The sequence below is a fragment of the Budorcas taxicolor genome, chromosome 18 (genome assembly GCF_023091745.1).
Source record: "Budorcas taxicolor isolate Tak-1 chromosome 18, Takin1.1, whole genome shotgun sequence".
NCBI classification, from domain to species: domain Eukaryota; kingdom Metazoa; phylum Chordata; class Mammalia; order Artiodactyla; family Bovidae; genus Budorcas; species Budorcas taxicolor.
The window spans coordinates 41,762,662-41,777,014 of NC_068927.1; positions in this window are offsets into that span (position 1 = coordinate 41,762,662).

Here is a 14,353-nt window from a genome sequence, read left to right on the forward strand (position 1 = left end):
GAAGAGGCTTCCCAGAGACTAGTTCCTGCCCACTGTGGCTCCCAAGCGGGGTTATGGGGGGTTGGGGAGGCAATGGGTGTCAGAGGCCACCCATCCTTGCTGTCCATTCTTTCTCAGTGCCAGGGGTCCTCTAGATGCCCACAGCAATGCCCAGGGCTGTGGAAATCAGCGGTTCCAGGATTCTGGAACACACACACGGATTTTATGCAGTTTGCAAATTACCAACATTCTAAAATGCCAAATGCCTTGCTTGGTATCCCAACCAAGTCTCAGCCCGCACCCAGGAAGGGGAGAAACGAGTCAGCCCTGGGCCAGGACGAGCCACTAGCTGACACGTTCTTTCCCAAGACCTGAACTGGAATAGAAGTCAGAGTTGAAACAAAGGCACTCAGTGGGGGTGGGTGGGGCCTGGGGGCCACAGCAGAGGCAGGGCTCACAGGGGGCCCAGCCCTGGGTGGGGCTGGGGTGCAGATCATCACCCCAGGAGAGGCCCAGTCTCCTCAACGCTTTCATTTCTGCACTCATGCTATGTCCTCACTTGGATCATCAGTTTGCTCACTGCTCCCTACCCCCGACTGCTGGAGTGAGTTCATGGGGTGGTGGGTACCTGTGGCTCACCTGAGTGCGTGTTCCTTCTGTGGGTGGTCACTCTCTGGTATTCCTTGGTGTGAAATAATACAAAAATTACATATTGGTCTCTGTCCCCGGTTCCTGGCACAGAGCTCCTAAAACCTTTGTAATTTCCCAAGTGATAAGAGCACTAAGAGAAGCATTTCTGAAACAGGTGCTAGGAAGGTGATGGACCGGGAAAGGCATCTGAGCTCCGCCTCTTTTTGCACTCATCACTTCCTCGGGCTGTTCTTTATTAAATCCTTTATAATAAACCAACAGACGAGTATTTTCCTGAATTTTGTGAGCTGTTCTAGCAAATTATCAAACCCACGGGGAGGGTCAGAGAAACTTCCATTGATAGCCAGTCTGTCCGAAGCACAGGTGACAACTTGGGACTTGGGGTTGGCATCTGAACTGGGGACAGCCTTCGGGACTGAGCCCTTGACCTGTAAGGTCTGCACAAGCATCAGTTAGTGCTAGAACAGAACTGAGTCATAGGACCTCCCGTTGGTGTGGCAGAGAATTACTTGGTGCGATGTGTGGGAACCCCCGCACATCTGGTGTCAAAAATGCACGTGTTGAATTAGCGTGAGAGTAAAGAAATCTGTGGTTTCCCCTTGCCCCTGGGGAAGCCCTATTCCTTACCTTCAGCCACACATTTTGGTACAGCTGACTCACTCACATCTTGGCTCTAGAAACAGGTATAGTACGAGGGTCTGGACAACCAGTGCAACTGTGGAACTAACTAAGGGGACTTACTGAGAGTTTCGAGGGTCCACGGCCACATCTTCTACCTTTGCAGAGAGCAGAGTGGTCCGGAGTCATGTGACAGGGGGTCTCAGCCCAAGAGAAGAGGACCAAGGAGTCTAGGGAAAGGGGCTAGGTGAGGGTCTTGGGGCCCTGATTTACACCCAGTATGATGCTGTTGCCAAGACATTGTTCAGATTTCAATCCAATTAGGGAGAAATCCACTCAATGATGAACAGCTCCGAGATATGAAAACAGAACATTCACAGTGATTGTTTCCTTTATTCAAGTCAAAAACAATGCAACATCTCAGGCAGTCTTGCTGTCTCTCAAGCTGATGATCACATGAGTGGGGGAACAAACATAATTCAGATGAAAATCTGATTTTGGGCAACAAGGCCTGTCCAGCCCTCCTCAGGTTAGGAGAGTAATGATGCAGAGACCAAGCTCTTCAAGGATGTATTTTGTGAAAGCACCATGTCTTCCAGGGTTAGGTCCAAGGCATTTTTGCACATCGACCTCCTCTCCAAAGGTCAAGGAGCACACAGGTAGGGAAATCAACAAGTCTCCAGAGCATTACAAGGAGGAAATTAGCGTAGGGTCAGTATATAGATAGAGCAGATGTCTGGGTTACCACCCTAGGACTTCGGTTTCTTTTTTCTTTCTTTCTTCCTCCCTTTCTTTCTTGTTGATGTCTAACATCCCTTCAGAAAAGTGTACAAATTTCAAATGTGCAGCTCAGTGAGACTATGCACACTGTCACACACACACCTATTAACACCACCCAGGTGGAGCATCTCCAGCATCCAGAAGCCTCCCTCAGTCCCTCCCAACAGTACCTGCCTCCAAGGGTAACTGATGTTCTAATTTATGTCACCACAGATTTTTTTCCTATCTCTTTAAACTTCATTTGATGAAATCAAATTCATATTTTATGGCAAGACAAGAAAAATTGAAATATGAAAATGTTCTCTGCCCATTTGAGCCTCCTCCCTTTAATGTGAGTTTTGCATCTGGATTAACCAGACCACCTTAGGAGATAACATTCCTCCTTAATTTCATCAAGGGTCACAACTTTTTAGAAGATAATCTTCCTTCTTAATCTTGCAAGGGGCCATGATGACCCATTACCCTCTACTCACTTTGTCCTCAGGTCTGGATTGTGTAAACTGTCGATAATACCTCATTTAACGCCCTTTGTCTCAAAAATTTGTGTAAATATGCTTTGATCTCTAATGAGCGGAAAAGTTCTTAGAGCTTTCTAAACGGCTGTTCTCGGTTTATAATCCTGTTCGGTTCAAATAAAACTTTCTTTCTTAGATTGACTGATTAATTTTTTGTCGACAATATAACTAGAATCACACTGTACATATCTTTTTGTTCAGGTTTCTCTGCTCAACATCGTGTCTGTGAAATTCCTCCCTATCATTGTGGGTGTTTGTGGTTGTTTTTCATTGCAGTATTCTACACTGCTGTAGAACTGTGGTGCTCAAGACTCTTGAGAGTCCTTTGGACAGCAAGGAGATCAAACCAGTCAATCCTAAAGGAAATCAACCCTGAATATTCACTGGAAGGACTGATGCTGACGCTGAAGCTCCAAAGCTTTGGCCACCTATGGAAAGAGTCGCTTCATTGGAAAAGACCCTGCTGCTAGGAAAGATTGAAGGCAAAGGAGAAGTGGGCGGCAGAGGATGAGATGGTTAGATAGCATCAGCAACTCAATGGACATGAATTTGAGCAAACTCTGGGAGATAGCAAAGGACAGGGAAGCCTAGCATGCTATAATACATGGGGTTGCAAAGAGTTGGACATGGCTTAGTGACTGAACAACAACACTGGGAACTCTCCACGGTTGTTTATTCACTCTGTTGTTGGGCATTTGCAGTTAGGGTTATCATGAATGAAGATTCATAACCAATCCTATCGATGTCTGTTGGTGCACATAAGCCCTCGTTTCTCTTAGACATGAACTAGGAGTGGTATTGCTGGGCCATGGGATAGATGTATGTATCTAGCAGATGCTACCCAGCAGCTTTTGGCAGGAGGCAAACCACCAGCAGTAGATCAGAGTTCTGGTTGCTCCATGTTTTCACCAGCAGTTGGTGTTGTCTGTCTTTCCCACTGCAATCCTTCTGGAAGATTACTTGCATGCAGGCCTCAGACACTGTCCTGACATTAGAGCCAGCATCCCCAGGTACACAGGAGGCAGCCTTTTCTCTCACCCTCAGATGGAGTGGGAGTGTGAGATGGACATGGTGTGGGAGTTAGGTCTGGTCTGCAAAATGTCTGCATATGGGACGCAAAATGAAATAGGAGGAAATCTGCCTGCTAGCTTTTAAATTTTTATCTGTTCATTCAGCAAGTATTGATTGAGAACCTATAAGTGCTGGGAATACAGCTGTGAACAAATTGGACAAAAAGCCCCCCCCCCACCCCCACTCCCAGAGTTCATCCTCCAGTGAAGAGACAAATACAACTTTTAAAAAGTACATTACACTCTATCTCTGATATCTTTTCCAGCACTAAGGTGATTTCCAGCCAAGAGGGGCCACACTCTTTGGAAATGCTCATGCCTGTTCCCTTGTTCATTCAGTTCTGCTAATGTACTTTTTCTTTTGTTTTTTGAAAAGATTATCTCAACACTCTTCTTGATATAGATCATCTTGGTGGGGGGTGGGGGAGGAACCTCTGTAATGGAGTAAATTCATAGGTACTGAGTGCTACAGACGATGATAGCACAGAGAAAGGGGCAATGCAGGGTAGGGCTGGGCAGCCACAGTTTCAGATCCAGTGGCCAGGTAGGATTTGAGTCAAGACTTGAAGGAAATGAGGCAGATGTTCGGGAGAAGGAAGCAACAAGTGCAAATGCCTTGGGGTGGGAAGGTCCCTGGCCTGGTCCAGGAGCATGGAGGAAACCAGAGTGGCTGGGCCAGAGCCAGTGGCCAGAGATGAAGAGATGAAGGAGAAGAAGGGGTAAGGGGAAGGGAGGTGAAATAGGGGCCTGGAGGCACTGTAAAGACTGGCTTCTCTCTAGAGCTGGACAATGGGAGTCATGGGAAGGCTTTCAGCTGAGAAGTGGCACATGCTGACTCACTGGCTACAATAAGCCTGACTAAAGGGGTGGGGAGGGCAGCTGGGAGACCATCGAGGAGGGGGAGATGATGGTGGTCTGGTCCAGGGCCCAAGTGGAGGTGCTGAGAAGAGACTAAATCACAGATATATTTGAAGGAAGAACCAACAGACAGAATTTGCTAATGGACTGGATATGGAATGTGAGAGAAAGAAAGACATCAAAGCATCTAGAGGCATAAAGCCTCTGGTTTCTGAGATCCAGAAGGCTGAAGGAGGAGCTGTTCATTGTTGTTACTAGTTGTGGGTTTTTTGAGGAGTGGGGAATCTGGTATCGGGAACTCCGTTTCAGGATGTAAAGTTGGGAAGACTGCGCGGGCAGTTGTACTTAACGGACTAGATTGCAGGAAGAAACTCTGAACTCACGAACACTTGGGAATCTTCAGTGAGTGAGCAAGTTGTGCACAGGTTGAGAGCCATGAGGGAGTGATGCAGATAGAAAAGGAAAGGGGTAAGTGCAGACATGGCAGCAATCTAAGTGACCGCTGATGGATGAATGGATAAAGATGTGGTGCACACATGCAATGAGACACTACTCAGCCACGAGAAGGAGTGAGATCTTGCCATTTGCAACATCCGACATGGATGGACTGTGAGGATAAAATGTTGAGTGAAAAAAGTTGGAAGGTGAAAGAGAAAATCATATGGTGTAATATCGCTTGTATATAGAATCTAAGAACAAAAATGAAAAAAAAAAAAAAAACCACACAAGACTCTGAAGACTCTGAACACATAAAAGAACAAAACAAACTCATAGACACAGGAAACATATTGGTGGTTTCCAGAGGGGAAGGGGGTTGAGGAGGTGAGCAAAACATGGATGAAGGGAGTCAAGTGTAAGGTGATGGATGATAGCTAGACTTTTGGTGATGATCATTTTGTAATGAACACAGATGTTGAATATAATATTGTATACCTGAACCTTATATAATGCTATATACCAGTGTTACCTCAATAGAGAGGGGGAGAGGTCAGGAAATGAACCTCAGACATTTCAGTGTTTACAAACCAGGACTGGGGGTGGAAGCAGCAAAGATCAAGAAAGAGCCACCAGGGAGGCCGGAGGAGGCCAGGAGAGTACAGGGTGAAGGAGGCCAAGTGGGGAAGGGGAAGGCCAATCGGGCCAAGGGCTGCTCAGGGGTCAGGTAAGATGAGGACTGCTGGCCTTAGTAACATAGAAGACAGTGATTGGCAGGAGATCGTTTCGTAGGCGGGTAGGGGCAGATGCCTGCTAGAATGAGGGGCAACAAACTGCTGACGGTGAGTGTGGACAACTCCTGGGAGGAATCCCACTGCAAAGAGAAAGAGAGAAACGGGGCAGTGGCTAGATGGGGCAGCAGGGCCAGAGAATTCTTGCAACAGCTTTATTGAAATATAATTCACACCCCAGAAAAGACACTCCCCCTCTTTAAAGTATGCAATTCAGTAGTTTCAGTGCAGTCACCAGATTGTGCAACCGTCTCCATTACCTAGAGTCAGAACATTCTTGTCACCCCAAAAAGACACCCCATGTTCATGAGCAGCCATTCCTCCCTTCCCCCAGCCCCCGAATCACTGCTCTATTTTCTGTCCCTGTGGAATTACCTACTCCAGACCTTTCAAAGAAACAGCTAGCTAGCTAGCGAAGTCGCTCAGTCGTGTCCAACTGTTTGCGACCCAATGGATGTAGCCTGCCAGTCTCCTCCGTCCATGGGATTTTCCAGGCAGGAATGCTGGAGTGGGTTGCCATTGCCTTCTCGAGGGGAATCTTCCCAACCCAGGTATCGAACCCAGGTCTTGTGCACTGCAAGACGATTCTTTACCGTTTGCGCCATCACGGAAGCCACTTCAATCATCAAATATGTCGTATTTTGTGACTGGCTGTTTCACATAGCATATTTTTTTTTTTAAGTTCATCCATGTATCGTATACAAAATATATCATTATACACAAAATATTCTTCTTTCATTGTATGCTATATACAATACATATGCCACATTTTCTTTATCCATTCACCAAGTGATGAACATTTGGGGTGTTAACACTTTTTAGCTAATATAAAAAATGCTGCCAATAAACATTTATATACAAGTTTTTGTGTGGCCATATGTTTTCAGTTCTCTTGGGTATATACCTAGGAGTGGAATTGCTGGATCATATGATAACTTTATGTTTATATATTGAGGAATTCTCAAACTTTTCCAAAATGACTGTACCATTTTACATTCTCAGCAACAGCATATAAGGCTCGATTTCTTCCCAATCTCATCAACATTTGTTATTGTCTTCTTTATTTTTGTTATCCGAGTAGAGGAGAAGTGGTATCTCACTGTGATTCTGAAGACTACTGATGTTGAGCATCTTCTCACATGCTTATTGGCCATTCGAATATCTTCTTTGGAGAAATTTCTGTTCAGATCCTTTACTCATTTTAAATTGGGTTATTTGCCTTTTTATCGTTGAGTTGTGAGAGCTCTTTATATATTCTATTGATTCCTTCTAGTGTATTATTCATCTCTGTTCACTTGCTCTTTAGTTCTTGTAGGTCTTTGGTTAACATTTCTTGCATCTTCTCAATCTTTGCTTCCACTTTTCCCTGAGATCCTGGGTTATCTTCACTATCATTATTCTGAGTTCTTTTTCTGGAGGGTTGCCTATCTCCACTTTATTTAATTGTTTTTCTGGGATTTTATCTTGTCCCTTCATCTGGGACATAACTTTCTGCTTTTTCATTGTGATTAACTTTCTGTAATATGGTTTTTGTGCAACTGTGCTTCTTCTTCTGTCTGCCCTCTGAGTGAGGCTAAGAGGCTTGTGGTAGCTTCTTGATGGGAGGGACTGGCAATGGGCAAAACTGGGCCTTGCTCTGGTGGGCCAGGTCTTGCTCAGTAAGACTTTAATCCAATTATCTACTGATGGGTGGGGTTGCATTCCCTCCCTGGTAGTTGTTTGGCCTGGGGCCTAGGGCTGTGTGGTAGGGTTAATGGCAAACTCCAAGAGAGTATCACTAAGGGAGACCTTCCAGTGCCCCTATCCCTGTGGTGAGCCACTGTTGGAGGCCCTCCAACACTAGCAGGTAGTTTTAGTTCAGTCTCCTATGGGGTCACTGCTCCTCTCTTCTGGATCTTGGTGCATGCAAAATTTTGTTCACACCCTCCAAGACTGGAGTCTCTTGTTTCTCCCAGTCCTCTGGAAGGACTGGCCTTCAAGGTCAGATTCCCAGGGGATTCCCAGTCCCTTTGTCGGATCACCAGGCTGGGTAGCCTGACACGGGGTTTAGAACCTTCACAACAGTGGGAGAGCTTCTTTGGTATTATTGTTCTCTGATCTGTGGGTCACCCACCTGGCAGGTATGGGATTTGATTTTGTCGTGATTTTGCCCCTCCTACCATCTCACTCGGAGAAGGCAATGGCACCCCACTCCAGTACTCTTGCCTGGAAAATCCCATGGACGGAGGAGCCTGGTAGGCTGCAGTTCATGGGGTTGCTAAGAGTCGGACACGACTGAGCGATCATCTCACTGCAGCTTCTTCGTCTTTGGGTGTGGGGTATGTTTTTTTGGGTAGGTTCTAACATCCTCTTGTCGATAGTGGTTCAACAGCTAGTTGCAAATTTGGTGCTCTCACGGAGGAGATGGGAGCACATCCTTCTACTCTGCCATCTTGAACCTGAAGCTATGTAGTCCAGATACTCATCCCCTGTCAGATACATGATTTGCAATTACATTCTCCCAATCTGTGGCTTGTGTTTTCTCTTTTTTGATGGCGCCCTTTTGTTAGGTAGTTAAAATAGGGAAAAGGAGTCCAGAATGGTGGCTAAAAGATAAGGAAGAGAAAAGCCCTCGAAAATAGAACAAAGAAAGGTCTGAGGACCTGAGTGAGGACCTCCTGGCTAACCCAATTTACATAGGGCAGGCCCAGGGGGAAAGAGAGAGAAAAAAGAACATATCAAAAGAGGAGCCAAAGGGCTGGGTCTCTCTACCGCGCGCTGGGGCGCTCTCCTCTTCACGTCTTTAGGTTGACATGCCCTCACCCCTCGAGGATGGATTTTCCTGTTATTATCTAAATAAAATAGAGCTGTAACACTGACTTGTCTAAGAGCTATAGCACGGTCCGTTCCCGACCTGAGAGCTATAACACTGTCCAAGGCCTGAGAGCTGCGACACGCCGAGGGCTTTAATGTCCATCACTCCAAATCTCCTTTGTGACACAGAACAGAGGACTGTGCGCTCGCCTGACACCTTGAAGCGCAGAAGTGTTTAATCTTAATGAATTCCCATTTATCTATTTTTCTTTTGTCACTTATGAGTTTGTGTCTTATCTAAGAACCCATTGCCTAATCCAAGGTCATAGAGTTATTCCTGTTTTCATCTGAGAGTTTCAGAGTTTTAGCTCCTCTGTTTAGGTGTATGATCCATTTAAAGTTAATGTTTTATATGGTAAAAGGTAGGGGGTTATCCAAGTTCATTTTTTTTACATGTTGTCCCTACACCATTTAAGACAGTTCTTTCCCACCAAGTTTTCCTGGTATCCTTGTTGAAATCTGTGTTGTTTTTAATATGGAAGAAACCATTCACCTGTGCCCACGGACGAGAAAGTTCTGTGCAGACGGGGATGTGGGGATGAAGAGGAGGAAGGAGAATGACTGGACCAGTGCCCTCAGGAGGGAGGGGGTGGGATCCAGTGTCCAGTAGAGGGGCTGGCCTGAGTCAAGAACAAGGGCAGTTTGTAACAGCAGGAGGACAGGTGGGCACAGTCTGTAGGGAGTGAACATTCTCTTCCGGTTAATCCCTTTTCTCAAGGAAACAGGAACTAAGGTCGTGACCTGAGGGATGACAGAGGAGGAAGTGTTGGCCGCTGAAAAGAGGCAGAGGGAGAGGAAGTGGATGGGAAAACACAGCGATGCTGAGTGAGACCAGCAGCGTGGGCAGGTGTTTTCTTTAGCCACATCCAGCTCGGCAGGTGCAGGCAGGCAGGGGGTAGAGATTCAGGGGTGCCATCCTCCGAGGCCTCTGAGGGCCACCTGCACCTGGGACAGAAGGTCAAGGCTGGTTCTTAGTGGCTGAGGATGTTCAGTTTCATCCAGGGGGGTCTACACCCACACACTGTTCAACTTGTCATCTCCAGGCAGGAGAAAAACGTTGTTGCCCCTAAATCAGGTTAGAATTCAGGGATTCAGTAAGCCCTCACCCACCCTGCTCCCCACCTGTCCCAGTCTGCTCTGTGTGCCATAACAAAGCGCTGCAGGCTGGCAGCTTAATCGTACCCATGTATCGCTCACAGCTGTGGAGGCTGGAAGCCCAAGATTAGGGTGCCGGCATTGCCAGGTTCTGGTGAGGGCTCTTGGCTTTTGGATGGCCCTCTCCTCTCGGTCTTCACACGGCAAAGAGAGAGACAGACAGAGAGGAAGCTCTCTGTTGTTTCTTCTTGTAAGGACACTAATCCCATCATGGGGGATTGCTCCACCAGGGCCTCATCTGACTCTAATTACCTTACAAAGACTCCGTTTCCAAATGCCATCACATTGGGGGTTAGGATTTCCACATATGAATTTGGGGGAGACACAATTCCATCCATAGCATCATCCAGACCCTGACCTCTAATGAGGACCCCAAACAAGTTCAGATGCTGAACTTCAGAACAGAGAAAGGACCGAAAGAGGTTGCTGGCCCTTACAGTGATGTGTCTGTATCACTGGCAACCCAGGTGGAAAAGAAACATCTTTCATCTTTTTGTTTTCTATTGTGTATCTTATGGAGTGGTGATGCCTGATGAGGTCCCCACTGGCCACACGTGATTTGACATGTGTCTTTTTGACAAATCTCAAAACACAGATTTGAGATGTGTTGTGTAACATCTACACTGAGTTTCAAAGAGATAACATCAAAAAATTGGAAAATATCTCAATAATCTTTTATATTGATTATATTTGAAATGATAATATGCAGTTAAAGTATACTACTAAATTTATTTCTTACTTTTAAAAAATGTAGTTACTAGAAAATAAAATATATTTGTGGCTTGTATTATATTTCTATTGGACAGACCTTAGAGAAAAGACCCTATGTCTAAACAGCTCCCACGCAGCTGGCCCTCCTGCCTTGGTCAGTGGCAGATGGACCACCCTTCGGGGTTGTGCTCTGGAACCCTGTGCTCTGGTGGCACCTCCCCTCTGGAGGGGCAGCTCCACAGTGGGTTCGTGAGGTGGCCTTGAACTGTTGCTGGCAGCAACAGCCCCAGGGAGCTGGGCACCAGGCTGGTTCTTGTCTGGTTTCTGGACTGGTATCTAATTCACATGTTTAAACACTAGACTCCCCTCAGGCACAAGATGCCCACACTCAGATTCTCCTGCACCTCTGCTGCTTCCTGTGAGCCACAACCTTGGGGCGCTAGAAGGCCTGGGATCATTGCCAGCACTAGCACAGCTTGTCTTTTTCTTTACTTCCCCCTAAGCACAGACATATGAAGTTGCTACAAGGCAAATAATGCATATGGAGAAATTCCACTGACTTTTATATACCCACCCCTAATTACTACTTATTAAAATTGCACTCATTTCACATGCTAGCACAGTAATGCACAAACTCCTTCAAGCTAGGCTTCAGTAGTACATGAACCAAGAACTTCCAGATGTACAAGCTGGGTTTAGGAAAGTTAGAGGAACCAGAGATCAAATTGCCAACATCCGTTGGATCATAAAGCAAGGGAATTCCAGAAAAAAAGATCTACTTCTTCTTCACTGACTACGCAAAAGCCTTTGGCTGTAGATTACAATAAACTGTGGAAAATTCTTAAAGAGATGGGAATACCACCTTACCTGTCTCCTGAGAAACCTGTAGGCAGTTCAAGAAGCAACAGTTAGAACATGGAACAATGGATTGGTTCAAAATTAGGAAAGGAGCACATCAAGGCTGTATATTGACATCCTGCTTATTTAACTTCTATGCAGAATATATCATGCAAAATACTGGGCTGAATGAACCACAAGCTGGACTCAAGATTGCCAGGAGAAATACGACAGTGACAGTGACAGTCACTCAGTCGTGTCTGACTCTTTGCGACCTCAGGACTATACAGTCTATGGAACTCTCCAGGCCAGAATACTAGGGTGGGTAGCCTTCTCCCTTCTCCAGGGCATCTTCCCAACCCAGGGACTGAATCCAGGTCTCCTGCATTGCAGCTGAATTCTTTACCAGCTGAGCCACAAGGGAAGCCCTGGAGAAATATCAAAACCTCAAATATGCAGATGATACCACTCTAATGGCAAAAAGTGAAGAGGAACTAAAGTGCCTCTTGAAGAGGGTGAAAGAGGAGAGTTAAAAAAACTGGCTTAAAACTCAACATTGAAAAAACTAAGATCATGGCATTCAGTCCCTTTACTTCACAGCAAATGGAAGGGGGAAATGTGGAAACAGTGACAGATTTTATTTTCTTGGGCTCCAAAATCACTGTGGATAGTGACTCCAGCCATGAAATTAAAAGACACTTGCTTCTTGGTAGGAAAGCTATGATAAACCTAGACAGCATATTAAAAAGCAAAGACATCACTTTGCTGACAAAGGTCCTTATAGTCAAAGCTATGGTTTTTCCAGTAGTCATGTAGGGATAGGAGAGCTGGACCATAAACAAGGCTGAGTGCTTAAGAATTGGTGCTTTTGAATTGTGGTGCTGGAGAAGACTCTTGAGAGTCCTTTGGACTTCAAGGAGGTCAAATCAGTCAACCCTAAAGGAAATCAATCCTGAATATTCACTGGAAGGACTGTTGTGGAAGCTGAAGCTCCAATACTTTGGCCACCTGATGCAAAGAGCTAACGCACTGGAAAAGACCCTGATTCTGGGAAAGATTGAGGGCAGGAGAAGGGGATGACAGAGAATGAGAAGGTTGGATGGCATCACCAACTCAATGGACATGAATTTGAGCAAACTCTGGGAGATAATAAAGAACAGAGGAGCCCGGCACCCTGTAGTCCATGTGGTTGAAAAGAGTCGGACGTGATTTAGCGACTGAACAATTTCATCATATTGTCCATGTACAGTTTATATTTCCCTGTTGTTCAACATTGGGATTGCTTTCCTTTTTTTTTTGCTATCATAAACAGCACTGCTATGAATTTATCTTTTTGCCATGTGAATTATTTTATTGTAATGTTTTCCCTGAAGTGAAATTTGTGGGCTGGAAAGTATATACAGTTTTATGATACCTATGACTTTTTTCCTTCAAATCACTCTCCCCAAAGACTGTATCACTGTGTATTTCCTCTGGTGGAGTGTATGTGTGTAGGTATATACATTGTTTACCCACAGTCCTGCCCATTCTGGGTTTGATCATTTGTATTCACTTATACTAATTAATTGGCATGTAATAGATATCTCCTAGATATTATCCTTGTATTTGTTTAATTCGAATGAGAGTAAAGTCCTCCCCTGAAAACCCACGAAAATTAAGGAAATAGCCACCACCTCAACAGCTGAGAAAAACACTTCTCAACTTCCTCCACTTGCCAGCATTTGTGGTACCATAGCTGCCTGAACCTGCGATGCAGGGAGCCAGGCCCAAGCTTTGACTCCTGACCCACTGTTACTGAATGGTCTGAGAAGCCACCTCCGGCTAATAAAGTCATTTATCTCCTCCCAACAAGCTGAAAACACATCAGACAGTCCCTTTCCCCTGTGTGGTTTAGATGAATTCTGGCATTGCTTAATTGCCATATGTTGATTGTTTGGGATTGAGAGACACCCTGGTTTATATGCAAAAAGGTTGCAGGAGACATGGTTGATGTTCGCTCACAGCTTATTAAAACCTCAGGAAGGCCGCAGCCCCGTCCTGAGGGGAACTCATAAAACAGCATCCTTGCGGAGCAACATCCTGGCCTGGCTGGGTACTCAAAGAAGGCTCTCTAGGCTCGGCTGAGGGAAGAGGAGAAAGGATGTGCCCGCTTGCCCGCTAGATGGCGCCTCTCAATAAGTAATGCGGAGAGGACCCTCCCTCCACACCCCGCACGCCGGTCCTCCCAGCCTCCAGCATTGCAACACACCCTAGTGTTTACTTCCAAGCCAGACATCTCAAAAATAAAAATAAATAAATAAAAAAGTTCATTCTAGCTAAAAATATACCATCTGCCTGAGAAAAATCTTGCCCGGCACTGTCACAGCAACACTCGAACCAGGTTAATAACCAGCCCAGAGCAGATGGTTTCTTTTTATAATTACTGGGTCCCCCACCAAGGCTTCCTCCTCAGCTGCCTCCTTACCCTGCTGGCACTCTCCTGCTGTTTCCTGACCACTGCCTGGCCAGCCGCTGCCCCAGCCGGCTGTCTGCTCACACCAGGACCCCCTCACCCTCTGCTAGGCCTGGGCTCCAGGGTCCTGGAGCTCTCAGCACCACCTGGGCAGGTAGCCCCCAGGAGCTCACCCCAACCTTGTCCACCTCACTTATAATGCAAAGATAAATGAATCAAACCAAGATGTCAGTAATCACTCATCACATTCATAAAGCTTTAAGACACTGTCATTCTATTTCCTGGTGAGGATGTGGTAAGATGGGCATCTCCAAAACTTGCTGTTGGAAGGACAAATTATTGATACTGCCTCTCTGAAAGAATTTTGGCTGAATATAACAACAGCCTTAAAAATATTGTTGTTGTTGTTCAGTTGCTAAGTTGTGTCCGGCTCTCTGAGACCCCCATGGACTGCAGAACACCAGGCTTCCCTGTCCTTCACTATCTTCTGGAGTTTGCTCAAATTCATGTCCATTGAGTCAGTGATGCTATCCACCCATTGTAAAAAATATTACATACTTTTAAATGCAACAATTTCACATTGAGGAATCTATCCTACAGACTATCGTAATCTAAAATATGAACAGAATATTAACACAAAAGTGTTCA